Raw genomic sequence first — 15,031 nt, 5'->3', positions numbered from 1 at the left:
CTATTCAATTATTTTCCAAGGAATCTTGAATAGCATGTGAAACATTTCATCTCCTTACCCCGAACGGTAAGGAGGAAGGCCACGTGATTATCATGAGTCAAAAAAAATCAATTTCACAAATTTAAATTTACATTGAGGATGAACTTTCTCAGACTCCTGGACTAGCAGCTAGATGAAGGAGTCTCTCGGCTTGGTATGTGATGTGTTTGTAATTGCTGTTTACCTACCATCTCTTAGGCACAAGAATCTCCTCAGAAGGGAACACAAAGGAGAAGCAGATCTCTTCCTCTGTGTTGTCTTTCCAACCTTCCCCAATACACTGATGGGGGTAGGAATGGGTGGGGGGGAGGAGTGGTGGTGGTGGGTGGGAGGGGTGAGAGCCACATCTACAACCCAAACAGAATTTCCCAGAGCAACACAAGCACTCAATCCCAAAGATAAATCTCCAGCATTCTAAAGGTATCCCAGCATTTTAAAAGCCAAGTTAGTTATTTCCCAGGGAAGGGTTTTGGCTGGTGGTGATTACAGAAATAAATCTGCACTTCATTTTTAGCCCAGTGGCCCATTACTGCCGGCTTCACATCTAAGCTCCCAAAGAATAACGAGAGTCATTTTATGGGAATGAGAGATTATAAATCATCGACTTTGTCAGTTCAGTGTTTTCCTCCCGTGTTCTCTTCTCTGTGAGTTGAACAGACAGTGACTCTGGAGACCACCCCCTTGAGAAGACTCACCTGTTCTTTGTTTGGTTTTGACGGAAGTCTGAAGTCAGCCCTGGCTGCGGCCCAGGGCCACCTGTTAGTCTCACATAGCGAAGTGATAGAGAAAGCATTCATTTTTAATGTGGATCTAGTTTTAGAAAGTTTGACTTTTGTTTTCCAAGTAAGTTTTACTCCCATTCTTTACGCAAACCAGGACATTGCTGTGGAGTACCAATCCCAGGTGAACCTGAGATTAGACAAAACTCACTGCAGAGTCTTCTGGAATTCTGACCAAAAGGGAATGTAGGCAAGGGTCTCTTCCCAAGATAGCACATAAAGGATGCCATTGGAGGTGGCAAACTGAATCACTCAGGATCCAGGAAATGCTCATGAAAGGGAAATGGCTTGAGTGGGCTTCTTGTTCCTAATTTGGGTGCCTGTGACTTGAGAAACAAGAAACTAGAATTAGTAGCTATCTCTTGTTTTTTGTATTTGCTTAAATACTGGATTGGGTTTTATTAATTTTATCAGGGTAGTCCTATACATCTTGATGTATGCTTAAATTTTTTTTTCTACCCATAAGGTATATGGTATGTAAGTTAACAGCAGAATGAAGGAATGAGAAAATGTGATGATAATAATTTCAATTTATGATTTCCCTTTGTATACTAAGATACCTTGAGATGAAAAATAATTACTCAGACGGGCGCTTGTGGCTCATTCCTGTAATCCTAGTTACTCAGGAGGTCAAGATCTGAGGATCTCGGTTCAAAGCCAGCCCGGCAGGAAAGGCCGTGAGACTCTTATGTCCAATAAACCACTAGAAAACCAGCGCTGTGGCTCAAGTGGTAGAGTGTTCGCTTTGAGCTGAAGAGTGTAGGGATAGCGCCCAAGCCCAGAGTTCAAGCCCCTTGACCAACCAAAAAAAAAGAAAGAAAAAAAAAACAATTACTCAACTTAAATTTCTATATTTCAGTAAATTTTGAAAGAGATAACCCTGGGCATCTGTTCAACCCTGCTAAATGAACCCACAAAAAAATATTGGAAATATCTTTCCTAGTAAGAGCTAGTTAACAAGATTTACTCTGAGCTGAGTATGATTGTACACACCTGTAATCCCAGCTATATGGAGGAATGACTAGGCAGATCATGATCCTAGGCTAGCCCTGAGCAAATGTGAGGTTCTGTCTGAGAAGCATCTAAAGTAATAAAGGGTCTGGAGGCGTGACTCCAGTGGTGCAACACCTGCCTTGCTTGCAAGATCCTGGGTTCAAACCCTAGTACCACCAAAACACTCCAACACAACAATAAAACAACACAGAAGATCTGAGGATCAGGGTTCAAAGCCAGCCCAGGCAGCTAAGTCCATGAGAATCTTATCTTCAATTAACTACCAGAAAAGCCAGAAGTAGAGCTGGGGCTCAAGAGGTAGTGTGCACAAAAGCTCATAGAGGGCACCCAGGCCTTAAGTTCAAGCCCCAAGACTGGCACACACACACACACACACACACACACACACACACACACACACACACACACACACACGATTCAAGCAACTCCTCATTTTAGCCATTTGCCTCATTGTTTATTGTTTCAGACTTTAACTTTATTTATTAGACAGAAGGAAGGACAAAGGAGGGTTTGTGGGAGGGATGGGGACAGAAATAGGAGGTGCACAGCATGGAGCCCCTCATCTCTGAGTTCCCTGTCCTCTTTGAGGTCCAGGGACCTTATATACTCTTGGGGAAAAAAATCCCATTGAGAGGATTAATATGCAAATTAGCATTAGCTACTACCCCCCAAAATTGAGAGTTGGCTCTAAAAAGCAAGGCAAGAATGACAGTTATTAATGAATAATCACGTAATACGATGCAGATGCTAAAGTGATAAACACATCAATTAGACTGCTTTACAAACAGTTCGCAGGCACATTCATCAGCCTGAGCTGTTCTCCTTAATTTGCCGGCCCTCCTCCCCGTGTTGGTCTAGGCATCGGGGTAGCTTACATGCCCAGGGGTATCTCCTTCTGGACTTACTGAAATGGAGACCTTATAAGCATTTTCTATATCAATTTATCTTAGCAGCTCAAAGAAGCATAATGAGTGGAAATTTTTATTATTACCTGTTGTTCCCCATTCCTGTATTGTACTGTTGTTTTACATACCAACCGAACGATGCCAAGTGTGGAGAAGTGAATTAGCAATAGGAGGCAAATGTTGGAACAGTCATTTTAAAGAGGTGACTGGTGCTGAAATGAACTTGTATTAATATGGCAAGAATAGGGGATGCGTGTGCTGTACCATTGGGACAGTATGACAATTCATTTATCACCATTTATGAACTATGGGTGCATACACTGTCACAAATGAAGATAGATGTATTATCTCTTGAGGTCTTTTGACACACAGAAATAATGTGTGTGGGCATATATGATTTTAATATATATTAACTTGCATATAACTGTGAAGCACACAGACGTGCATGCACACACACATCATCATCATCATCATCGCACATGACAAGAGGGGGTGTTTATCAGTCAATGTGCAGCTTAGACTTAAGAGCTCCAGCTGGAATTACATGCTGATTGATCAAGGCTATGCTCATCAACCTGTTACCTTAATTAACAACCATTAGTGCATCGGAGATTTCTATTTGTATAAGGAGGCTAAAATTTAAAAAAACAGTGTGTTAAGGGAAGACAAAGTCTTGTGGTTCAGGAATTCTGAGTAGTGATTCTAACTCTGGAAATGGTCCAAATTCCTTTTGCTGTAGCTGTGTTTGAAGAGTAAGATGATCTTTGCTGGGAAAAATGACCTGGACGATGATTTTCTTTATTTCAACTCCGAGGCCTCTGATCTCTTTGCCAGTGCAGTCATTTGGATCAGAATTTATTTAGCATATAGTATTTCCATTCAGAACTAAGTCTCAGGGTGAGAATGTTGTGCAAGGAAATAAGAGTTCTAAGTCAATGAGTCTCTGACTTCAAAATTGAGGGCATTCTGATGGCCACTTCACTAAAAGGCCAGCAATAATCATGAGGTTGCCTGAGCAAAGAATACTAGTGTTGGTCAATGGACTCTCATCTGTGAAGTTCATGCTGTTTTATCCCATGCAGTACATGCTCCTCAGGGCACCTGATTGATGCTTTGGGACATTTGTGACACCATCTTGGTCTCATCTTTGTTTGCATGCTTTCCTAACATACAGTCTTGGGATGTCACCGGGCTTGATGGCTGAGGAATGACTAGACAATGCTGTGTCTGTGATATTTTGGAGGGCTCTGCATTTCATTCTCCAGCATCTTCACTTTCTGGGTACAGTCTATGGGAGAGGAACCTTTGCGCCTTGTTGACAGGTACTTCCTGCCTAGGTTCTTCACTGAAGACAGACCTTTCCTTGGTTGTTAACCATCTTCTTGCCCAGGAAAACCAAAATATGGTTCAATCACTCATATTCAGTATCCCGTGGACTTTAATAATTGTAGCAGGATTGTGTTTTGTGCTTCTGTATTTATTATACCTTGCTTATGTCTATAAAACACACAAAAAACCATCGCTATGGAGGCTATTTTCTAAACCCAAAGCCAATGCTACCTGGTTTGGCTTGAAAGTAGGACAGAATGTTTGAACTTCAGGCAAGCCAGGAAATCTAGGCTGTATGGTCACATAAGAGGACTGTGGCCTAGGGGGTGGATTTGGTTTTTCCATCCCAGTTTTACCGCTAGCTCACTGTGTGAACTTGGCTGAGTCATTAACGTTCCTGGCGTGCACTTCCTCTTCTGTAAGAGGAGGACATGCCTGAACTATCTCCCCAGGTAGTGGTGGTACAAATGAGAAAGTGCACTCAGTCAAGACTTGACCAACCATTTAGGGAGTGTTTTGTGTATTGAGCAGCATGCTGAACTCTGGAGTTAGATAAAAAGAGGAGGATATGTTCCCATTCTCTCCTCTACAGATGGCTCCTGTTCCTCCTCCTTATTCGAAGCACTCAGTTTTGGGCATGCAAAATTACATACTAGAGAGAAGCACTTTGTAAACGCTAAAGGTCTTGATCAAGATAATCTGTGAAGAAAGATCTCTGTGGGGGAAATCACACACATTTTGCTAATTCATCCTTGGAAATTCACAGTAAACACTGCCTAGCAAAAGCTCTGGTAAGTCATGCAGTGAAGAAGCATCTGAACTCTGTTTAATCTAGTCTGTTTCAGGCTTGTAGGAAACCTCCTAACACCTGGAGGAGCTCCTTATTTGAGAAACTCTGCTGTCAGGAATACCAAATGGCGGTTTCTCTCTATATCCACTTTCACAATTATGCTCACAATTCCATTGTATTTGCGAGTGTGTATGGGTCCCTGACTATTTTGTGAGTTCCTAAGAGAATGCCTATGCATATATCACATTTGCATCCCCAGGCCATGGATGGAAGGATATCTTTGATTCTCATTGGGTGCTCAACAAAAGCTTATTGAATGAGTATATAAGCTTGTACATTCATATTATACAAATGTGAGCAATCTGCCTACAATTTTAACATCTCAGATGGCAGTGATTAAACTTCCTTAATCTGCTTTGCAAAACATCCGCCCTTAGCTAATTTTTATGACCTCAATCATATTTTTATTATGAGGATAGAAGTTTTAAAACTTTGTCTTAATTTGGAAATACATCTAACTTTCAATGAGAAAATAATGATTTTTCCATGTTTAGCAGCTGCATATTAAACCCTAGTGTTTTGAGCAAATTTACCAAAGGAGATAAAAAGATACTATGTGTCTCAGAACCCCAAATGGAAGTTATATAGATTTACCCTGAAAATAAGAACACAAGGTTATGGAAAAACTGTAAGCAGCTGATAAAACATTTATTGGAATGGAAGTCAGGGTAGATGGATTTGTCTTTCCATGTCTTTCTGATAAGGGAGCATCAACAGGGAAGAAAAGGGTGCAAGAGTTCTAAGTTGGTTGAGTTTTAGTTTTAGCCAGAGAGTAAAGACAGAAGGGTTGATACTGCTGAACAGTTGTAGGTAAAATGAAATGCTAAGTATAGCAACTTGAGTGATAAAGGCTTTTCATACTTAGTTGCCAGCTCCCAGTAAGTCTCTTCCTCAGGGCTCCTGGTGGAGCCAGCAGGTAGAAATGGTAGGGCTGAGGCTTCCCGCCTTGTTCCATCAGTGAGGAAATAGGGTACAATAAACCCAGATTGAGTGAAAGAACAATTGAGCACAGTTGGTGAAGTGGGAAGTTAGGGCTTACAAAGTTCTTCATTTTCAATCTTTTAAAAACATAGTTCTTACCCTTACGTGTTCACTCTAAAAGAAACATTTAGAAAATATTGATAAATGCAAAGGAAGAGAGAATGATTATAATCACATTAAAGAGCATGTAAGTTCCCATTCTGAAGTGTGTATTAAAAATTTTGCATCTACTTACATAAGCATTAATAATTCATGGTACTTTAATGACCCTATTCTTAATATAATTTTAACATGTTTCTCAATCACTGAGAATGTGTCTGGATAAGTCTGTTGGCAACATGATATTCTATTTAATTTTTAAAAATTATTTAACCAATTTCAGTCACTGGATATCTAGGTTACATTTAGATCTATCTATCTATCTATCTATCTATCTATCTATCTATCTATCTATCTATCTATCTATCTATCTATCTATCTATCTATCTATCTATCTATCTATCCATCCATCCATCCATCCATCTATTGTGTCCAGAGCACCATCTCATGGTTTTTGCACTCAAGGTTAGAGCTCTACTACTTGAGCCACAGCACCACTTTAAACTTTTTGGAGGTTAATTGGAAATAAGAGTATCATGTACTTTTCTGCCTGGGACCTCTTCAAACTGGGATCTTCAGATTTAGCCTGACTTAGTTTATTTATTTATTTTTATTGTACAGAGGTTTTACAGTTACATGAGTACAGAGGGTTTACAGTTACATGAGTAAAGTAATGAGTACATTTCTTGTCAAGCATTGTTACTTCCTCCTCTGTTTTTCCCCTACCATCCTTTCCCTCCCCACCTCCCCAACTCCTCCCTCGACCCCCAAGTTGTAAAGTTCCTTACCAACATCGTGTTGTACATCTCATTGTTACAATGGGACATCCTGTATCCTTATTTCAGCATTTTGTTATTTTCCTTCCCCTCCCCAAATTAGAAAAATGTATATACAAGATGCAGGACATTGGAATCAAATACAGTGAAAAAAGGGTTATACTGTGGGGGAAGAACATACCAGAGAAACAAAAAAATCACATAGTGCATTATAAATACGTTAAAAACAATAGTAAGAAGGAAAACACCATTTGTGTCCCTATCTTGGGGTTCATTTTGCTTAACATCATCTTATATGGTCATATGTACATAGCTTTTGACCTCTTCTGCTTGTCCTAGACATATACTGGTTATTGCAAATAAGGGAAACTATGGGACCTGTTTTCTTGGGCCTGACTTAACTTCACTTAATATGATTTTTTTTCCAAGTCTTTCCATTTCCTAACAAATGGGGCAATGTCATTCTTTCTGATGGAGGCATAGAATTCCATTGTGTGTATATATATACATATATATATATATACATACATATATATATGTATATATATATACATATATATATATACATACATATATATATGTATATATATATACATATATATATCACATTTTCTTGATTCATTCATCTACTGAGGTGCATCTGGTTGGTTCCATCTTAGCTATGGTAAATAATGCAATAAACATAGTTGTGCTGGTAGTTTTAGTATGGCCTTTTTTGTGATCGTTTAGATAAATGCCCAGAGGTGGTATTGCTGCGTCATAGGGGAACTCTATGTGTCTTTTTGTTTGTTTGTTTTTGCTTTTTTCTTTAGTTGATTTGTTTTTATTGTGAAAATACCATACAGAAGGGGTTACAATTACATGGGCAAAATAATGTGTCTTTTGAGGAATTTCCATACTGCTTTCCAAAGTGGTTGAACAAGTTTATACTCCCACCAACAATGCAGTAGGGTTCCCTTTTGGCCACATTCCCTCCAGAGTTCTTGATTATAGCCATTCTAACTGGTGTGAGGTGGAATCTCAATGTTGTTCTGAATGGCATTTCTTTTATGGCTAGGAGGTTGAGTATTTCTTCATGTGTCTATTGGCCATTCTTATTTCCTCTTCAGAGAAATTTCTCTTTAAGACTTTAGCCCACTTATTTATTGGCAGTTGTTTCTTTGAGGATTTCTTGTTGGGGGATTTAATTTTTTGAGTTCAAGTATATTTTAGATATGAGACCCTTGTCCGTTGTATGGCTAGTGAAGATCTTCTCCCCATCTGTGGGTTTTCTATTGATCTTTCTAGCTATGCAGAAGCTCTGCAGCTTCATGCAATCCCATTTGTCCAACCTTTCTTTGATTTGTTATGTTTCTGAGTCTTTATTAAGAAAATTTTTGCCTGTACCAAGGACCCTTAGAATTTCTCCTATTCCTTCCTGTAATGTTTTCAGGGTGTCTGCTTAGACCTCAAGGTTTTTGATCCATTTGGAGTTGATTCTGGTGCAGGGTGATATATAATGATCTAGCTTTAGTTTTCTACAGGTGTTTAACCAATTTTTCCAGCACCCTTTACTGAAGAGGATGTCTTTCTTCCGTTCTATTTTTTTAGCTCCCTTATTGAAGATTAGGTGGCTATCGGTCTGTGGGTTCATTTCTGGGTCTTCAGTTCTATTCCATTGGTCCTCGGGTCTGCTCTTGTGCCAGTACCAAGCTGTTTTGATTATTAGCCTGGCTTAGTTTTTGTTATTGTAAACAACACTACAATGGACTTTGTTCTACCTGAATTTTTTTTTTTTAGTTTTTTTAAAAATAAGTTTTTTATTGTGAAAATACTGTACAGAGGGATTACAATCACATAAGCAAGGCAATGAGTACATTTCTGTTTTTTTTTTGGGTCCAGTCGTGGGGCCTGAACTCTGGGCCTGGGCACTGTCCCTCAGCTCTTCAACTCAAGGCTAGTACTCTACCACTTGAATCACAGTGCCACTTCCGGCTTTTTTCTTTTTGCTTATATGGTGCTGAGGAATCGAACCCAGGGCCTCAGGCATGCAAGGCAAGCGCTCTACCACTGAGCCACCTTCCCAGCCCCGAGTACATTTCTTTCTTTCTTTTTAATTGTGAAAATACCATACAAAGGAGTTACACTTACATGGGCAAGATAATGAGTACATTTCTTATCAAGTATTGTTGCCTCCTCCTTTGTTTCCCCTTCCTATCCCTTCCCAGCCCCCCCCCCCCCCCCCCCCCCCCCCCCCCCCCCCCCCCCCCCGCCAAAGTTGTAAAGTTTGTTTTTCGACATAACAACTTATACATCTCATTGTTGCAGGTGGACCCATTCAACACTGAAATGTTTTCCTTTTGGTTTTGTATGTGTGCCATACTAGGGACTGAGCTCAGAACCTCCTGCTCCCACTTGGTTTTTCATTCAAGGCTGCTGTTCTATCACTTGAACCATTTCTTCTATCTTAATTTTTATCTGTCACTATTTCCTTCCAATCAATTCCAGGAAGTAGAATTATTAGTTCACTGATGGTGACTTTGATACAAGTTGGCTTTTTCAAATGTTGAGCCAATTTTTATAACTGCCTTCTAGAAAAAGCCAATATGGTTTATCACCAAAAACAGTTATCAATTTAATAGATCAGATGGTCTTCACTAAATTTGCATTCATTGGTCATTACCAAGATTAACACTGTAAACATTAAAAAAATAATTTATGGGGTGGTGAGGTAGCTCTGTGGTATAGTACTTACTTGCCTAACATGCGCAAGACCCAGCACTGTAAAAAGGAAACAAAGTTTATTAGTAATCATTTACACTTCTCTCAATTTGTTTCATGTCCTTTGCCTACTTTTCAACTAAGGTGTTCATTTTAAAAATTGATTCATTAAAAACTCTTTACATATGATCACTTCTTTTTTGTGCTGGTTCTGGGGCTTGAACTTAGGGCCTAGTTGCTGTCTCTGAGCTTTTTTATGCTCAAGGCAGGCTCTCTACTACTTGACCCACAGCTTTACTTCTGGCTCTTTTTGATGATCAATTGACGATAAGAATCCAATGGACTTTCTCTGAGATCTCTTAGATCTCAGCCTCCTGAATAGCTAGTATTATAGCATGAGCCACAGGTGATTAGCTAGTAAGTAAATTTTTTAACCTTCTTTTGTTCTTATACATTTTGCTCATGAACATTTATTTGCCATTTCATTTTTTTCTTCATAGGAGGAGTGGTTATATAGTTCAGGTTTTTTACCTTTCTGTTTCTTGTGTTGGCTATAGAAATTGAATATTTATCATCGTAAAGAAGCAGCCTTGAATCATTTGTACAACTATTAACACACACACACACACACACACACACACACACACACACACACACACACACACACACACACAGAGCAGCCTGTTAGGAGCCCCAAGTGGCAGAAAGCTTAGTATCCTCAGCCGTCATGTCAGTTATCAAATTATCTGAATACAATATTTTCAATATATTGAGTTCTTCTTCTTTTTTATCTTCCAGTAAAGAAAAGTTTTATTGTTCAGGCTGTCTTCAGGAATTGACATCTCACATTCTTTTAGAATAAAAGGTAGGATAAATATAAACTTTTAAGTTTGCAATGTTGGCTGATTCCATTCAACATAGACTTTCATTTGAAGTGAAAATATTTTACATAAGCAATAGGCATGTCCAAATGTTTCTATAGTGAAGGTTTTAAAAATCAAATCATCTATTCCAACACTGTAGCTTAAGCCTAAAGTTTCTAAAAGTGTTTTGTTTTCTAGAATTTTGGTAATTATAATAATTTTTCAGCCTTGTTTTTATTCAATATTTTTGTATTTTAAAGTATTATCTCTGCCACCACTTTATCTGTAAATACTTAGTAGGCATCTCTGATTTAAAAGAACTTTTAAAGTATAACCAGAACATTTTATTGTACCTAACCCAATAACTATGATTGTATATCATGTAAGCTGCAGTTATAGTATTTCCCCTCCTGAATTTTCCTAAAGATGTTGTTTTATCTTTGATTGATGCATCTCAGATTCCAAGAAATCCTATCCATGGTGCCTGACTACTATGTTTCAGAAGGCTCTTTTATTCTAAAGCAGTTCCCTTCCTCATTTCATTTTGTCCTATTGATTTATTGGGAAAACTGGGTCATTTGTCTTTTAAAAGGTTCCATTTTCTGGATCATGATGGTGTTTAATTTCTTCCTCAACTGTAGTTAGAACTAGAACAAGATTAATAGTTTTAAGCAAAACTACTTATGCAATGTCTGACCATCCTAGTGCATTAGACTGAGAGGTAGCTCACATCTGATTATGTCATTCTAATGATGTTATGATTGATTAGTGAGTTCAGGAGTTGTCAATGTAATCTTTCCATCATTATATCCCTCACTGACACTTCACCCCATAGTTCTGGCATTCATTGATTTGTGTTGTCTAGACCCATCATTTCATGAAGAGTTACAAATGTTGATTAAAAAAATTCCTATTATTTTTCCTGTAATTACGAGAACCTTTTCTGAGAACCTTTTCTCATCAACTATATGGTTACAAAGAAATATAAGTCATATAGGACACATTATGGGATACATTCTTTCCCACTGCCAGTCAATTTTCAATAATGTGTTGGTAGCCTGAGCAACTTCTAATAGTGGATAATGATTTTTTTAAAAAGTATCATTATAAACTCATGGATTTTGGTATGTTTAATATTACAATCTACTGCTGTCTTTATTCTTTTTTGATGTTCAAATTTCTCACCTTAGGTCCGAGGAAGCTGTTCAAATTGGTTCTTGTATCTTTTTGACCTGATGCCACTATTCTTTGATATCTGTTCTAGTTTCAAGTTTTACCCTAACTTGCTGCTACTTCTTAATATGAAAATTGGGGTTACTCTGCCTTACTGAATCTAGATTCTTCAGAAGGCAGGCTAAGCATTGCTTTCTTTAGAATTTAATTCTGCCTAGACTCAGATATTCCACTGAAAAATGAATTCAGTCACTCAATCAGAGTGTACTGTTGAATTAAATTCTGCTTTGTAGCATGCTGTGTATTTCACATGCTAATATAAACAGTAGATGGACCCAGGATAATTTACTTCATTTCCATGAACATCTCTAAATCCGCATATGGACTTGTTGCCTTTAAACACACACCTATCAAGCTTAGAAATATTTTTGTGCTATTGTTTTTGTCATTTGGTATATTAGCATTCTTCTCACAGTGCTTTGCTTATATAAATTTAACAAGATGAAAGGTTGAGGCGGAAACAAGCCTTTGGATAGATTCGTTACCTTAGCAACCTTGCTCCAGACTTATCTGGCCCTGACCCAACTATACAAAGTCCTTCACTGGCTAACAAGACACTCTTAATGACAGCTCCAATTCAGGCCTGCTGATAGAATGACTTCTTATCTGGACCATAACCTTTGGAGGAATATTATCTCTATCAGGTTTCCAAAAGAATCCAAACATTGAATGTGGTTCCACTAATCACTATATTCATAAAGCCATCATGCTTAAGTGCTGCTGGGAAAGCATTAGTAACAGGAAATTAAGTGTTACAGAATAATTGCCAACCTCACTGCATAAAATAGATGCTGGCCACCCAGTGATTCTATGTTGGTAGCAGTCATTAGATGCCACTGTCCTGTATAATTGAAAAATTGTTTATATAAAGGAAATATTGTTGCTGCCTCATTAGTCCCCAGCATTAATTGTATTGGGGAAATCTGAATGCCCTTTTGGGGTCCAAATAGCATCTCTAAATTTTTGTCTGTATAGTTTTAATGGTTAAAAGTCATTTTTTTTTCTTACCTGAGCCAAGACTTTATCATAGGAATATTCTTACAGCTGCCATTTTCGGAAAGCTCTGTGCAAATAAAAATCACAACATATTAATTATTCATTTATCTATCCATTATCTACCATTTATCAGGTGCTGTGATAGGTAGGAGGTGTGATACCCAGTTCTTGCCATTAACATATACTACAGGATAGGAAGGCGTGTTCGTTCATGTCAGTGTCATTCAACCAACAACTCTTGAGGACCTGGGTTTTGAAATCTGTTGATAACCCACAGATATGGTCCTGTCACACACCTGGAAGACGATGGTACTAGTTTATAGCTGGTATCCATTCTGGTTAGTTGGCATCCATGCTGTGCAATTAATATGAGTTCAAAATGGATTCTCATACACAATAATTAGTAACTAGGCTTCATTCCAAAGACATTTAGATGCTATTGTTTGGATTCAATCTTTTTGTTGTTGTTGTTGTTGTTTGTTTTGTGTTGGTCCTAGGGCGTAAGCTCAGGGAATGGCCACTTTTCCTGAGCTTTTTCTGGCTTTGGTGGTTAATCAGACTTTCCTGTCCTGGCTAGCTCTAAACCATTATTCTTAGATCCCAGCTTCCTTAATAACTAGCATTACAGGAATAAACCATTGGTACCATCGCAATTCTATTTTTTATATGTTTTTATTGTAGAAATACTATACAGAGGAGTTACAGTTACATGAGTAAGGTAATGAGTATATTTCCTGTTGAGCATTGTTACCTCCTCCTTTGTTTTTCCCCTACCGTCCCTTCCCTCCCCACCTCCCCAACTCCTCCCTCCTAACCCCAAGTTGTAAAGTTCCTTTTCAACATAGTGTCTTGTACATCTCATTGTTACAATGGGTCAACCTGTATCCTTATTATATACATTTTTCTAATTTGGGGAGGGAAAGGGAAATAACAAAATGCTGAAATAAGGATCAATTCTATTTTTTTATGTGAACCTAACAATTATCATTGAACAGTCGTATCTAGAAATGTATGAAGATTTTCATAGACCTAGTGCAAAATAAGAAAACATTCCTACATGTGTAGAGAATTTATAGATATGAAAGTGTGTTTGGTGTGTGTTTAGGAAGTCATCTACTTAGAAGACTTCTGGTTTTAGGTTCTATCAATAGTTCAAGTTAAATTATATAATGAAATATACTTTCATGTCCCCTGCAAATCCACATGTTAAAACCCAAACCTCTACTGGGATCCTATTAGGAGGTGATACTTTTAGGAAGAGATTAAGAATAGATGAGGCGACAGGATGGAGGCCCATGTGAGTTAGTGCCCTTATGCGAAGAGGAAGAGACCCTTGCTTTTCCTTTCTCCAAATGAGCGTATAGCAAGAAGGCAGTCATCTACAAACAAGTTGGAGGGCCCTAATTCAGAACTGAGTCTGCTGGCACCTTGATCTTGAACTTCTGAGTTTCTAGATCTTGGAGAAATAAATGTCCATGGTTTAAGATACACCATCTATGATATTTTGTTACAGTATCCTGAGCTAACCTTTATACATTTGAACCTTATTAGCGAAGATAACCAGTCAAAGAGAAGAATGAAGGGAGTTACCACTATGCCTCAGTGGAGCTTAGTTCCTCTGGGGCATTCTGGGAGACAGTGTAGAACTTAGCTCACAGTGGATCATTGTCATTACCATCCTGATCATCACAATCATGATCACCATCATCTCTCTTTTCCATATCCAGTGAATTGTAATGCAAAATTTTAACTGTATCCTCATGAGAAATTATTGTAGATTACTAGAGTAGAATGTGCCTCAAAGTTAATCAGGTGCAAACATAAGGAAATTGTGATAGTCACTTACCGAGTCTCCATTTGACTTCGGTTGTAAGCTGTTGCAGAGAGGTTGATTCTCTGACTGGGCCTTTGTGTGGGCAAAACATTCATGCTCCAGTGGTCAGAAAGAGAGTCTCCAAGGAGAAAATTGAAGATGTTAGCAGAAAGCAGTCCTTACTATGTAGAAAAAAGAAACATTAGTTGAAGCCAGTATCTACCCTGGCTTCACTTACTTCCCGCATCACTTACTGTCAAACACGTTTATGAAACTCTTGTATGTGCTGCTGTAAGAGGAACTTGGATTTGGTAGTAAGCAACTGGCCATATTCTAGCAGAAGACACAATGTAACTGAAAAAGGAGGTTCATAAACATAGCAAATATGGATGACAATATGAAGGTCTAGGTTTCATTAAGAAGTCAGAAAATCCTATATTTATTTGCAAAATATAGGTGTTCCTATAGAAACATAGGTTCCATGGTTTTTCTTATTTGCAATAACCAGTATATGTCTAGGACAAGCAGAAAAGGTAAAAAAATATGTACATATGACCATATAAGATGATGCTAAGCGAAATGGACCCCAAGATAGAGACACAAGTGGTTTTATCTTTCTTGCTGTTGTTTTTAATGTATTTATAATGTGCTATG

The sequence above is a fragment of the Dipodomys spectabilis genome, unplaced genomic scaffold (genome assembly GCF_019054845.1).
Source record: "Dipodomys spectabilis isolate Male_0828 unplaced genomic scaffold, ASM1905484v1 ptg000163l, whole genome shotgun sequence".
NCBI lineage: Eukaryota > Metazoa > Chordata > Mammalia > Rodentia > Heteromyidae > Dipodomys > Dipodomys spectabilis.
The sequence above is the reverse complement of the archived record's forward strand: the minus strand, read 5'-3'. Positions refer to the sequence as shown.